Genomic DNA, 15,337 nt, shown 5'->3' on the forward strand with positions numbered 1-15,337 from the left:
TTTCTGGATGAATGTAAGTTTACATTTTTGATCTTTACGTTAACGGAAACTTGGAACCGCAACGATACGGTTGTTGTGCATATTCATGAGTATAATCTCGCCTATATTAACAGAGAAACTAGAGGAGGTGGTGTGTGCATATATGTGGGAATAAGTATCAGCTATCAGTATATTGATGAATGATATTGATATATTGATGCTGTGTAGCCGTTGAAGTTGTGGGTTAAAAGCTCGAAAACTTTTTACTGGTGTGTATAGACCGCATCACGGCACCATTAACAATCTTTTTTTCAATTTTTAGATCAGTTCCTTTGTATCTTAATGATAACAATTATACATTAGTACTCTGAGGTGATCTGAACATTGACATGCTCACAAACGCAAGTAAAAAACTGACCTGTCCAATCTAATTCTTTCGCACGGCCAATTCAAATGTTATAACTATCCAAACTCGCATGGCAGCTACTACATCAACATTGATAAATCTATTTATGACGAGTTCTGCTAACCTACTACGCCATGGTCGGATAAGAATAACTATCAATCATCAGTTTCCACTTTCCCAATTTTCCCTAATTACTACGCTTGATATTAAGCAGAGGCATTCAGAGAAATCAGATCTTTATTTCCAAGACATCAATTCGGAATCTCTATCGCGCATTCGTGACGAAATAAGATCGTTGAGCTGGGATGGCATACTCTCTTGTTCATCACCTGTTAGCGCCTACGACCGTTTCATTAACATCTTGTGCTCTGTATACTTTCCTTACAGGCATATAAAAAACTGAAACACGCTCGCAAAGCATGGATCTTCTTTAAGGTAATAAAAATGGTGAAAGAAAAGAACGAACTGTACCAAGTGTTTCTGAATAGCCGAGAATAGACGCGTTGAAGACGTTTGAAAAATACCGAAGTAACCTGACTAAATTGCAAATACAAGCTAAACACCACCATTACTACCCCTTGTTTGATTATATTGTTACGGGGTGTGTAGAAGGCGTTTATCTCAGGGAGCCATATAGGGCAAGTGGGTGCCGGTACTGCACGTCGTCCTTCTCTTCCTCGCTACCATCTTCATGTTGTTGTTGCTGCTGATACAGCTGCTGCTCCACTACCTTTCATGCACTGTGACAAAGCTCCTCTCGCAGACGAAGCCCTCGGGGCGAGAAGTCAGGGAGGCTTTCGTTGAGTAAACGGCTTCAGGCAGGCTACATGCGCGATGTCGGTCTTGGATGACTGTCTCCCACTGGAAGGGAGGCGCGTGATTCTATGATTCCCCTCGCCGAGACGCTCAAACACATGGATGGAAACAACTTTATTACAATACCCGATCGCAATGAGTAAGCGAGCAGTTTTTGACATAGACCGCGTTTACGCATAGGAGTGCGTAAACGCGGGAGTGTCGGCTATCGGGAGTGTCGAGTAGTGTCGCACGGTATTGTCGACTATCACATCGGCATTTGTACTGCTTTTGTGAAGCATAACATCGTTAGGGAATTGTTCCAGAACTGAAAAAAAAATAGTTGGTAGGTACCCCACAGTGCCAATACGAGCAGTAAACATACCAAGCACGGCAGGTGTTCCTCCGTTGGTGGCGCGGAGGTTGTGTGATGCAGTGAGTGTGAGAACTTCGTTGAGGCGTCGGCGTAATCGGGCCCTCATCACTGATGCAGGCAAAAGGCGTAGCGCATCAGAAATCGGACAAAAGAATAACACAGCGCCTTTTGCCTCCATCATGATGTACCAACAAGCCCAACGTGCAATTGTAGTCATCATCGCTGATGTGTGCGCACCAGTGCTAATTAAAGCTGGGACACTGGCGTCATTGACTACAACGTCCATCACATTCTGTTTGGTCGGCAAACTGATCAGAGGGTCTTGCGGTAGAGTCGTCAATGTTGCGTTACCTCCGGGAGCTTCATCGCCTAATCTTCCAGAGGCGGGCGTGGGGGCTGCATCGGAGATGGTGGGCGACGAGCCTGCGGCAGTAGGGGCGATGGTTGATGAGCTGGTGGCGAACCGGTCTGGTGACCTGGGAATGATGACCAGGAATTGTTAGAAGCTGCACAACGGTCATTGTTTGCCTGTTGCGGTTCTAATGGAGGCTGGTAATGACGTTGGCTCTGTTTAGGGCAGTAATAACTGGTGAATGGCTGTCGCAGAGGGGAGGAGACAGTGCGGTTATTACAGTGGAAAAAACGTGACCTGCACGCCCGCAGGCAAAGCAGATTGACCGACCAGCTGTGGTTCCCCACTCTGTTGGATTTCGGTGATGCACAAGTAGCATTAAGTAGCTGTGAAGCGGCAACGGCACATACAAAATGAACTCTAAGATTAGCGACTTCTTCGTGGACTATTGCCTGCAAAAATGGTACTGTATGCAAGTTCCACTCACGGGGGCAGGAAAAAAGGGCTGCAGGAGACATGATTTCAAGTTCTCGCCGCACAATCCCCCTGAGGTCGTCTGATGATGTTGGTCGCTGCATTCCTCGCCTGTCGTCACACGTGGACGTAACAGCTGTGTTCGGAAGACGTGCGAATGCGTTTATGGCGCTCTTTGGCAACTTCTGGCCTTCGTGCCAATAAATTCCAATCACCAGAACACTCTTTTATGATGTCCTGCACTATTCCACAATTTTCGCATGTGAACAGGTAAAAACATCATCAGTGATCCTCTTCAGTACATGTCCAACCTTGTCTGACTTTGCCATACTGTCGGCCTTATGACATAGAGCCAGCACGTCCTGGATGTGAGAGACGTATGATTCTGCGAACGTTTGGAATCTGGTCGCCAGTGCTTTCTTAGCGGTGCTCTTCCACCCAGTGGGACGGCTGAACAAGTCCCTCCGCTTCTGCTTGCACTCGTCCCAGTCGTTAAGCTCTTCTGCGCGGTTATTATGGTAGAACACTAGGCTAGTCAACATAATCGTCGCTTTCCATTTGTCGTGGGCACTTACAAGCTCATATGTGGCGATTCAGTCTTCCACGTCTAGGTGATTGGCGCCACAGAGCGTTTATGCATCCCGCGGTGAACCAGGACAACCGTAGGCGTTGATGTAGGCCACGCCATTTTGGGTCCTGTTTCGTCCTTCTTGTCCAGTCCGAGGTGACTACTGGGGAGCTCCGTTTCTGCCTCTCGGGGGTACCCCGCAACTCTCACCAGTTTCTTACGTTGCTGAAGTCAAATATATATACGTATTTGCAATATTTACGAGAAAGGCAACGATACATAGACAGGATCGCTGTCGAGACTGTTCGCATGGGATGATAATGATGATGGCCTCATACTATGGCTCATACTCACACTGGGAGATTGGCCAAGAATTGTGTGCTGAAACTTTTATTTACTGTTTTGAAGCATTACATATTAGATTAAAACTATACAAAAAAAAGAACATTCAGAAACTCTACTTGTCAAATCATCTTTTTCTGACTGGCGCCACTCTTTGTTGCGCCGTAATAATATTAAGATGCTGGGTACACCGTCGCGCATAAGCCGTTGGAGGCTTTTTTCGTGAGCAGGAAGGTTGCGCGACGGCATTAGTGACACGTCTCTCAACTTTAGCAATGGCGAGAACAGGTACTAGAAAGGCGTATTTCTTGAGGTCATTAGCTCTGACACGTAACATTTTACTCTTGTGACGTTTTTCTTTTTTTCAGCGCATGCGCATGCGCAAAGATATGTAAAACGAAGAAAGTATAGTAAGCACGTTCACATCATAGATGTGAACAAGTCAGTGGATCGCAAAAATATAGTAGTGCTTTCACGGCCATTTCTTGTGAAATGTCACGTCTGCACTTTCCTAATTGATCGTGATGTCAAATTACTGGCTTGTTTCAGACGTACGTCTTAGGATACTTCACTCTTCCAAATGTTATGTTTTTACCTTTTTTTTTAGGTCGGCAGATATCATATACTACTACAAGCATGACCACATTCATTCAAGCAAGCGTCATCGTCCTCTTAATGTGTGGCGAATGGTGCACTGTTGAAGGTTAGTGCTTCTTATATATATCAGTACCAAACATGGATTTTATTTATTTATTCAAGGTACCCCCAAAGGCCCTCATTACGAGGGCATTACATGAGGGGGAGGGGGCAGGCATTCGTCACAGTTGTACATCGTACTAATAAAAAAAAGAAATAAAGCACAAAATAATAATAAAGTGAAAACATTCGTAATAAACAAGATGGATAACACGTATTGCACAGAAAAGATTAGTACATTTAGAAGATAAGGCAACTGCAATGAAAAGCGAAGAGCAACAGAGATCGAAGGAAAAAATAGAAATAAAAGAGAGAACTCTAAGTTTCTGTCCAAACAATTCCTCGACTTTAGTTGTACTTTAAACTCTCATGCTTTGGTTTTGCCTGAATGTCTGCCACTATGCATCTAAGAAAACGGAACACGGGGCATACTACAGAAAGAAGGGCATGGTAAATAGCATGAGAATGGATTAGCAACGTGCTGGCTACCGTATTTCCCGAAACAATTATACAAAACAGGGAAGTACGCAAACGAGACCAGTGAATACTCAAAGTGGACGCTGTCAGACTCAATAATCACTAAGAATTTTTAGATCTCAACTGACAGCCACTACTCATTCACTTCAGCACAATACCTCCCTCCTTAAAGCAGTGCTGATGGACGATGACTAACTGTTCCGTATGGCCAACGCTCAGGGAACCCCTCGCATGCACCCTTTTCCCTGGTCCAATCACAGGCGCCATTTCGTTGGTTCACTCATCGTGCCCTGTTGAGAAATATCGTAAAACATAGGGAATGTTCTAGTTTTTCCGGTGGGGGGGGGGGACGGTGAGGCTGGGTCCAAATCAGCTTTCAGAACTCCATGTATATATATATATATATATATATATATATATATATATATATATATATATATATATATATATATATATATATTGCTTTACTTGTAACATTTCTTAATCGTTGCACTTGAAGAAACTTCGTGTGACCTCGAAGAATTGTTCACTGAAGTGAAGGCCTTATAATATGCGTATATACAAGACCTCACAATATGAGGCAGATCATTTTCACAGCCTGAGTCTACTGGCACCACCAAGAATCTGGCGTTTCGCGGTAGTGTATTCTTCGTTCATGTACTTGTATCATACTTTGCTATCAATAATACTGCTTCGCCATTGCGGAGTAACTGCAGTATCCCTCTTTTTTTTCTGTGAGTCCGGGTATAAGAGCTGCTGCGAATGACTGCGGTTGATTTTGATTTCGAGTGAATCCCTCTTGGCCTCATTTTGCCTACTGATTAAATCACACAGCTTGTGTCAACTACTATGCACCAAGGATTAAAGAAAGAGCAATTGTGTTACTCGAACAAAACTTAGTGCATATTGTTTCTAGTACAGTGGAGTAGCCGCCAGCAATTTTTTCGTTACTGAGCTTTAATATGGCGATTATAATTATCATCTAACTCGAGAATACTGTCGTAATTATCGAAGTATCAATTAGGCATTTACCCCCAAATGACATCTAAACGGGGTGTTTTCAGCGGCGTATTAATTGCGTAAAATTTTTCCAGACTGGTTATGAAACCCGACGATAAATGAAAAATACCACGTGACCGCGCTCCCACCCGCATCATAAAGCAGCACCCTTATATAAGCTCACGGAAAGCAACTGTTTTTCCTGTCGCAAACCAACACAGACGCCGCATCACCTTGGTCATGGTGCTGAAAGGGTAAAACAACAGATTTCGCGGCTTTGTAAGTCTTCATTCCTCTCTCTACGAACCGCCGCTATCACCACGCACGAAAAAACGCGAAAAGCAATGGAATAGGCATAGAATGTTTCAAAATGCCGGCTCTGCTCGCACCGCATCAAAAGAGTACGCGCGCACCTAGATTTCGCGCCAGGAACTTCCTTCGGACCAAAGCTAAATTAAACTGGCGGTTTTATTTTTCGTTGGAGTGCAAACTGGCGTTTACGTGCTGCAAAAACTGGTTCGTGGCGAAAAATAAAAGCGAGATAGACAGATCTGGAAGCGACTCACGTGTGTACAAAAGGCAAAATCGGTGTCTTCAGGCAAGTAAATGTAACACTTCTATATGAGCCGAATTGGCAATCGGGACATCTGCACATACACGAACACAGAAAAAATAGTGCACGCAGAATCTTCTCTGAGATTTATCTGAATGATGAGTGAGCATTTCGTAGTACTTACATGGTGTTTCGTGGCAGTATGGTAGTGTCTTTCGCACAATTGAGAGAATGACTGCGAAAGAACCGTGAAACTGGGAAGCGTGGCTGCAACACCGAACTGTTAAGTGATACCTGCACGAGACGATGTAGAAAGGGCGAATAGAAGCAATAACACCAGCAATGTTCGCTGGTGTTATAGATAGCCCGCCGAGGATGCGGACGTGGGATGAAATGACCAGGGAGATGTAGCGAATGAAGGAAATATATGTGCAACATTTATTAGGTGCACTGAACCACTATAAACCGTGATGAACCGTGCTCGGGTGGTGGCTACGTCTGCCGCACCAGCGCAGTCCGTATTTCGAAAGGCATCATCAAAAGCAGCAGAGTGCGGCAAGTCCTGAGAGCTCCGTGAGCGCTGTGTTCTCGCCGCTTCGTTGGCGTTGAAGCGAGAGGAAGCGCGCAGGCGAATTCGCTCGCTGCTACGGGCGCTGTGTTGCTGGCGCAAGAAGTGCCGGCAGCTACGTAAATCGTCAAGCCAATCCAACTAATCGTCAAAGTGATTGCAGCGCCCGCACCTCCAGTGGTGGGCCTGGCGCCCTATATATGGAGCTTTGGATTAGTGGTTCAACACATTGAATCCCAGCTACAAGTGGGGGAATACCACGAGTAGTGGGTACTCTTGAGGAAGAAGCTGCCTACCGCAAAACCGAAAATGAGGTGAACGAATGGTGAACCAAAAGATTTGCAATACAGACTGCTTGCGAAGCTTGATTTGCATGGTGTAGCACTCGGGGTAACTAGTACAGCTTCGCTGTTCCACCATCTTCATGGAATAGAAGGGGCGGTGATTTTTTGTGGCAGTAAGGCGTCCGCTAAAGAAACTGTCCCTTGTTTAGCGGGTGTTCAAATGCCTGTTTCGTATATTCAAAGTACAGAACCACAAGAGCATTTCTGTAGGTTGTGTGTAAGTCGTACTTTACGATGATTATGACACGTTTTGCATTGAGAAATTCAATTAGTTCTGTAACGTACTTGTGCTACACGGAGGGCTTGCGTGGTTGGGTGTGCCTGGTACGAAACAATTTTTCGCTTCAATATGATCGATGGTGGATGCGGGACGTCAACGCTGGATTTTCTGCAACACGGGGCCTTTAACGCTGTCAAATTAACATGAAGTCTAGGCTCCAGGCCCTCTTGGACTGCTGCTACACCACATCTCCGACGTGCTTAAAAGCTCAACACCATAGCCAACGAGAAACCATGGCCGGTGTTTACCCTCCATAACACTACATATTCTTTATGCCCGGTTTTCGGCCTGGGTGAGGCATTACGATCTGTGATATTCGCTGGAATTAACCAACAGAGTAGCCAAAGATGGACGCAAATATCTGTTCCGAAGACTGAGCTGGCCTAGTAAGCGAACTGCACCACTGCACAGGTGATTATCTAGTAACCTGTCAAGGGCCTCCGCCATTGTGGCTGGCGTCATATATTAGAGCGACTCGTATTAAAGCACAACAACGAAACAACTGTAGTAGAGAGATAGATCGGGCTTAGATAGACACATATAAGCAACAGCATATAACAACTACACCGCTTTGATAGATAAATAAACGTGTCCCCATTAGGCTCCAAACAACCCTTATTTGCGCAAGCGTTTCAGAATAATAACGGCTAAATTGTGCCCTTGATGAACAGTGTACGAACTGCAGGGCAGACGATCTCGGACTGACTGCGGAGCAAGAAAGATGGCAAGCAGTAGTTTTCGGCTGCATGAAGTGGCTTTGTGGTACTAAAGAGTCGCAAATTATGGCAGAGCTGTTTTCTTCCGCGTAATACAATGTCAACGCAGGAAGTGTTTCGATTGTACATGCACCGTATATAGCCACTGAAGTTGGTAAATGAACATATGATCTCTTGATTAGCAACCGAACGTTCAGCTGATAATCTGCTGGGCGAATGCAGCTATTGTATTCAGTCAGCGTGCATGGGGTCTTAGGCGTTGTTGTAGCGCAAATCTACGAGTCTGGTGACGCGAATGCACGACTGGCCTCAGGGTCATAGCAAGCCTGCTGACGGTTTGGTCGCGTTTTAAATCCCGCGATAAGGGGACGCAATGATCATACCAATTTGATAAAAATATTTCATTGTTTTTCTCGTTTTGAGTTACTGTCACGAAGCTGCTTTAGTAACCATAGTTGAGTGATCTTACACATGAGTTGCCCGACTAAATCTAAGCAAGACTCGCACCGACCGGTGCGAGTTTGAGTTCCGGCCCGCCTGGCTAGGTCTGATTTCAAAGAGTTTCACCCCCTATTGAGCCTTGAGTTAGATATATATTTAGTGAGTATATTTATGAGCTTTGTTTATTTTTCCAACTCATGGTAGTAAATGTAGCAAAGTGTTTCGTTTTCTACACCATCTTCCCTTCTTGTGTACAGGCATATCTTTGCATGTGCGTACTACATAAGACGTTTATGCTTTCAATTTGTGCTGAATATCTCATTGGATGTTCATTCGTGGCCGGCATACCGCATGTTCCGACCTCGCATAGTGTGCTGCTAGTGATAAACATTGAAACAAAAGAGCAGGAATCCATAAAATGCACCGTGAAAATAATTGTTATGCTTAATTGAAGTATAGAAATTATAACGTAAAATAAAATAAAAGGTTGAAATAAAAGAGAAGCTAGAGCACCTTGGATCCTCGTGTAGCAACCGTCCGTCACTTCGCCGTGCCTCGCCGTGCATCAGCGTGCCTCGCCATGGGGTCATTGCCCCATGCTCTTTCTTGGAACCGAAGCGGCTGCCCCACCGAGGCGCCGCCTCAGCCAATTAGCAAACCTGCTTTTACTTTTTAATACATCCAGTCGACTGTCCCTTCTCAAGTCACCAAAACGCGTATTCGTTGCCTCCACCACACCGAGGTTCCTACAAGTGGTGACCCAGGACATTTAGGTTTTTTTCGAACACTAGCCATAGACGATGGTGCTCCTTCACCTGCTGACAGAGACGACGCCACGTTTACGCCTACTTTCATCGGCGCCGAGCTTCAGCTTCCCAGTTTTTGGCACAAGAACCCCCGAGTTTTTTTGTGCAAGTAGAGTCCCACTTTCAACTCCGGTGCATCAATTCACAGACACCAAAGTAGCTGCACGGCATCGCCGCGCTCCCCTCCGCCATCGGCAGTGTCATATACGACTTGCTAGCGGGTATCCATTATGCGACAGCGTACGACGACCTGAAACGCACCGTCCTTGCAGTGCCTAGAGTTATCGAAACAGAGTAGCCTTGATGCTCCCTGAAGAATCCGGTGACCAACGACAGTCACAACTCCTGCACCGATAGCGTCAGTTATTTGGTGAGCACTGTGTAAACGAAGGCCAGCTTCCCGTTTTGTGCGAGCTGCTCCTGCAATGTCTCCCACATACCGCACGCGTGATACTGGTGGTTTCACAGGAGGCAAGTCTCGTTCGGCCAGCTGCGCTCTCTGACCCCATATGCGGCTGCTCGCCTGCGGCATACCTATCTATCGCCGCTGCGGAACTCTCAGAGCCAGGAGACCGACTCTCGCGCTTGGAGGAAACAGTCAACCGCTTTGCCAGTGCACTGGGGAAGCGGACCACGGGGGGCAACACTGGCGACCAACTTCGGCGCAACCACTCGCCTTTACAGTCTCCCAGAGTGCCTAGAGACAAGGCGCGGTAGTTGTGCTGCTACCACCGTCGCTTTCACGAAGAAGCAGGTCGCTGCACCCAGCGCAGTTTGTGGGCAGGAAACAAACTGGATAGCCGCTAACGGTAGCATGCGACATCGGCCTTCGCGGAAGCCGCCTATTCTTCGTAGTCGTTTGTGTAATCGGCACCCGCATCTTCGTAGACAGGGAAGCCGAGCTGTCTATCGTTCGCCCCACGGCTGCAGATCTCCAACGCGTAATGTCCACACCCGCGCTTCACGCGGTCAACGTTGCCATCGCGTCGTACGGACTCCGGTCAATAGCGCTAGACATCGGAGACCGGCGTTTGCACAGATGGGTGTTAGTGATCGCCGACGTCAGCTTTTTCATACTGGGAGCGGACTTGTCTCAGCCATTTCAACCTAGATGTGAGCATTCGCTCTAGACGCCTAAACTATAACGTCACATTTTTCGATGTACAGTGCCTGCAATACAACCTCACCTCATCTGGCATCCGCACGTTTCGGCCCCTGTCAACGTACGACTATACTTGCTGAGTACCCGCAACTCACGAAGCTCTGAAACGATGCGCTGTCAGTGAAACACAAGGTGACATCATATCACCACCAGTGGCATACCTGTCGCCGCCCGGCCACGCAGGCTTGTTAGACGGCGGTTGGAAGTCGCCCACCGTGAATTCAAACCCATTCTTCAGCTCCCCGTTATTCATCCTTCCTTCAGCAAATTGGCTTCGCGTATCCATCTGGTTCCAAAGCAGGACAGTGGTGACTGGCGTCTTTGTGGTGATTATGTAGCTTTGAATGCCGTCACTACTGCGGGTTCTATTCCCCTTCTCCACATACCACGACTTCGGCGCTCGTCTCACTGGAACCAAAATATACAGGAAGATCGATTTGATGAGCACGCACCCCCAAATCCTTGTCAAACAGCGACACTCCGAAGACAACAATAACTTCTCCATTTGGCCTATTTGAGTTTCTCTGTACGCCATACTATTTGAAGAATGCGCAGCAAACTTGTCAAAGGTTTGTGGACGAGGTTACGCGCGGACTTCCGTTCATTTTCCTTTAATTTGATGACATTCTCGTTGCAAGTCGCATAGACGAGGGCCCAAAGAGCACCTTCGTCTCCAATTTGAGCGACTGGATGAACGCGGCCAGCTCCTACAGCCCCAGAAATGCAAGAGAGAGAGAAACACTTTTATTGGGTGAATGCAGCTTTGGAGAGGCGTCCCCATACCAGAATGCCTTGAGCTTGATCAGCGTCCTGGGCCCTCGCAATGAGCGGTTGGTGATCCTCCAGGTCGGAGCTGGCCAAGGCTGTCTCCCAAAGCTCGTTGATGTGGTAAGGGTTTGGAGGATTTAATGGTGCCGCTCTACAACCCCCTACTATGTGCCTGAGGGACGTGGGCTCTGCGCAGAAACGGCATTGCGGAGAGGATATTGTAGGGGCTATAGGAGATGATTTCTGGCTGGGTGGGAGAATGTATTGACCTGTAGAGCGCGGAGGCATCGCTCCTGCTCTCTAGGTAGTGACTTGTCTGGGGGTGCATATGTTCCGGGGGTTAGCTTGTAGTGTTATGTGATGTCTTGGTACGAGACTAGAGGGCGCATGCGCTCGGGTTCAGATTGCTCGGTGTCTGCTCGGTGGATGAAATCTCGAGCTGTGTGGTTGGCGACGTCGTTTCCAAAAAGGCCGTCATGAGCTGGCGCCCCGGATGATCATGACTGATCTCGTTGGCGGCTTTTCATTGATTATCTGGAGCGTAGTGGTATGAATTCGGCCGCTAGCAAAGTTGCGGCACGCCTGTTGGGAGTCGGTCACTATGACTTCAACTTCTGTTTGGGAGAGCGCGAAGGCTATGGCCGCTTCGTCGGCTTGAAGGGGTTTGTTTCGGGTGAGCGAAATACTGCTCCGATGTTCTTTGTTGACGACTACGGTTGCTGTTGTGGCAGAGCGTCTGTGGTAAGACCCCATATCCGTGTAGGGTGTACAGGGTAAAGTCCCGTATTGCTTGTGTATGACCAGGGCCTAGGCCTCCCTCCTCAGTGCGTGGTGCGCTGGGTGCATTTTGCGAGGTAGAGGACGTACGGTGATGTTGCTCCGGCTGGAATGGGGTAAGCTCACAGTCTGAGGCGGCGGATGGCTGAGAGGGGCAGAGAGCCCCTGGCGTAAGAAGATGGACTTCCCCGCTTCCGTAACCACCAGCCTTGTTCGCTGACTGGATAAACATGTCTGGATCAGCTCCTCAGTCTCGTTGTGCACACCTAGTCGTACTAGGCGTTCTTTGCACGTACTGATCGGCAGGTCAATCGCCTGCTTATATGTCTTTTTTTATATGTCATTGTGTTAATTTTCTTGAGTTCCGTCGCGTTGAATAGTGCGTATAAAATAGCGTAAGTTATTCGACACACGACGAGGACTTGGACAAGCCGAAGTGTGTCCGCCTTCCCCATACCTTATGTCTTGGTTGTTATTCGCTGGATCATGTGGGAAACTTGGGTATTCTCAGCTTGTGAATTAATATTGTGTTGGTGCGATCCGACTGGAAAACCATTCCCAATTTCTTTACGCTCTGAGAGGGAACGATGGTGTGTCTCTCCAGTTGTATATTGATAGGGGGCGAGTCGGGTGCGTACTTCTTTCGCGGTGAGACAAGGAGTAGCTCCGACTTTTGGGGGGCGCAGCTGAGACCGCATGACTTAGCATACTCGATCACCACGTCTGTCGCTTCCTGCAAGGGGCTCTTCATTGCCCCGATGGAGCCTGTGGACGACCAGATTGTGATGTCGTTGGCATATAGGCCATGCCAGATTCTTGCTATGCCAGAAATGTTATTTCGGAGTTGAAGCGCTGGATTTTCTCGGCCGTCGCACTTCATCCTAAGACAATAAGCTACGGAATTCTCGGGTGCTGGCAATCGAGGACTTCCCCTGTACAGCCCTTTTCTGAAAGCTGCGCGAATTTCTGGGGCTGATAAATTTTCACAGGTGATTCATACCACTCAGTCGCTTACCAACCTGCTGCATCAAGACTAAAAAAATGAAGGCCTACCTGACACAGGTCCTCAGATAACGAACATACCTTCCAGGAAGCCAGAGCGTAGTTGTCGACTTCAGTGTGGCTGCTTCGTCCATTTCCTGACGCGCCAACTCGCCTTACGCTAGACGCGTCGAGGACGGCAGTGGGTACAGTACTGCAGCACACAATGGCACAAACTGGAGGCCGCTGGGATTCATCTCAAAGCGTCTCAAAGCTACAGAAGCTCGCGACAGCACCTTCAGGAGGGAGATGGTGGCCATCAATATCGCTGTCAAGCACTTCCATTTCTTTCCTGAAGGCTGTAGCTTTTACATTTTGACGCCCTAAAAGCCATCATTCTTGTTTTTCAAGAACAACAGTTCCTCATACTCAAAACCTGAGCTTCGGCAACTTTCTGTTATCTACAAATTTTCTACGGACATCTCTGCGCCCGAAAATCAGGCAGCTGACGCACTATTGCGGATCGGCGCTGTGCCTGCTGGCCCTGTGGATTTCCAAGCTCTAGCCTCCGCCGATAAAAAGGACCCCGAGTGGCCCCAATAGCGGGAAAACGGCTCGGCACTGAAGCTTGGGGAGGTGCCCCTTCCTTAGACAACATTGGTCACGTGCGACATATCGCAAGCAACTAACTGGTCGCCCGTTTGTGCCCCACCAAGTCTGGCGGCCTATATTCGACTCAGTGCACGGGAGAAAGCCATCCCGTCGTCAGAACGACAAAGAGGGTCATCACAGACCGATTCGTCTGGTCAGGGAACAAAAAATATGTTCGAAGCGAGGCAAGAAGCTACCAAGCCTGTCAACCAGTGAAAGTGACCCAGCACACGCGTCCATCAGTGCAGACGTTTCGACCACCAGAGAGCCGTTTCGATCACATGAATTCAGACTTGTTGGGACATCTTCCTCCCGGCGAATGTTTAAGGTACCTACTCAGGTTTGTAAACCGGTACTCAAGGTGGCCTGGGGCGACGCCTCTACAAGACATTACAGCCGAAACAGTGGCGGAAGCATTTATTGATACGTGGGTGTCACTGTACGGTTGTGTTTTGCGAATAACTGCTGACCAAGGTCGGAAATTTCAGAGCTCGCTTTTTTCTGCGCTGGTGAGACTGCTCAGCACGCGCCTTCATAAAACTAAGGCTTACCACCTCCAGAGCAAGGGCTTGGTGGAGCGTCTCCCCCGACAACTGAAGGCGTCATTGACGGTCATGCATGACAGACAGCACTGGGTGGAAACACTACCTCGTGTACTACTGGGCCTAGGATGACCTCGGAGAGATCGCAGCCAAGATGCTGCATGCGTAAGGAAACCGCGTTCCATGCCAAATTTTTCCGCCCCAGCAAGACAATCAGCGGCCACGCAGCATTTAGAGAGGCTGCATTCTTGGCTCGACCAGCTTCGACGTACACTTCCACGTATCACCCGCGGGCAGTCTGTGCTTAGTTCCCCGACAATCCACACAACAACGCACGTCTTTCTGTGGCGCTGCTCTATCAAGCCACCACTGACTCCTTCCTGTGAAGGATCCTTTCGTGTGTCTTTGCGTCCAGAGAAAAACTTGAAGATTAAGTTTTCTACAAGAAAGAGACGGCGTCGTGCGACCGCCTGAAACCAGCCTATCTTGAACATTTACTCTGCATTCCTTCTGCCATTCACACCTAATCTTCCGGCCATCTGTGGGGTGAGCCATTGTAGCGACCGTCCATCACTTCGCCGTGCCTCTTCTTTGGGTATTTGCATCTTGATCTGGAAATCCTGTTTACCTCGCCGTGCCTCGCCGTGCCAGGCCGTCGGGGTCGCAACAGAAGCGGCTGCCCGACTGGGGCGCCACCACAGCCACTCGGCAAAACTGCTTTTACTTTTGAATAAAGCAAGTCGACTCTCCGTTCTCAAGCTGTCAAAACGTGCATTCCTTTCCTCCGCCAAACCGAGCTTCGAACAACCTTATTCTTACAATCTCACTAAACCAGCAGTGGCTAAGCGTGACTTGATGCTTGAATACGCTTTTCCACCTTTGTGGGTTTTAGTTCCTCCCATTTCTTGGTCGCTGCTGCCTTAGTGTAATATTTAGAACTTTAGGCCATTGGACGCTTTAGTAGGTTAAATTCCCAGGCTACCACCATTTATAAAAAATGACGTGCAGCTATACCAGGGTCTATTTCTTTCTCATCACTTCAGGATGCAAACACGATGAGCACAAAGTCCATTGCGATAGGCGTGTGGGGGTCCCCGGAGACTTGTGTCCAGGAGTTCAGAGGTGGGAATGTACCGGAATAAGGAAGAGGTGCGCATGCGTGAACGGAACATTCCAGAGGTGGGACGGCCACTGTGTGCCTTACAGAGACTGTGGTAAGTATCCAAACGCTAGCTGCTACACATTGTTTTCACTCCGGCACCGAAGGGCTAGCTACAGCTGGCC

General features: G+C 48.0%; 1 long non-coding RNA gene across 1 annotated transcript in view; it reads left to right on the plus strand.

Annotated features, from left to right (window-relative positions):
- LOC139048046 (uncharacterized) overlaps positions 1 to 15,337 on the plus strand; it is a 59,755-nt gene that overhangs the window by 43,553 nt on the left and 865 nt on the right. Inside the window, exons 2-3 of the long non-coding RNA XR_011507452.1 lie at positions 3,900 to 3,995; positions 15,097 to 15,267. This is a non-coding gene — a long non-coding RNA (uncharacterized lncRNA). The remainder of the gene's footprint in view (positions 1 to 3,899; positions 3,996 to 15,096; positions 15,268 to 15,337) is intronic.

This window comes from Dermacentor albipictus, chromosome 7, assembly GCF_038994185.2.
Source record: "Dermacentor albipictus isolate Rhodes 1998 colony chromosome 7, USDA_Dalb.pri_finalv2, whole genome shotgun sequence".
Lineage (NCBI taxonomy): Eukaryota > Metazoa > Arthropoda > Arachnida > Ixodida > Ixodidae > Dermacentor > Dermacentor albipictus.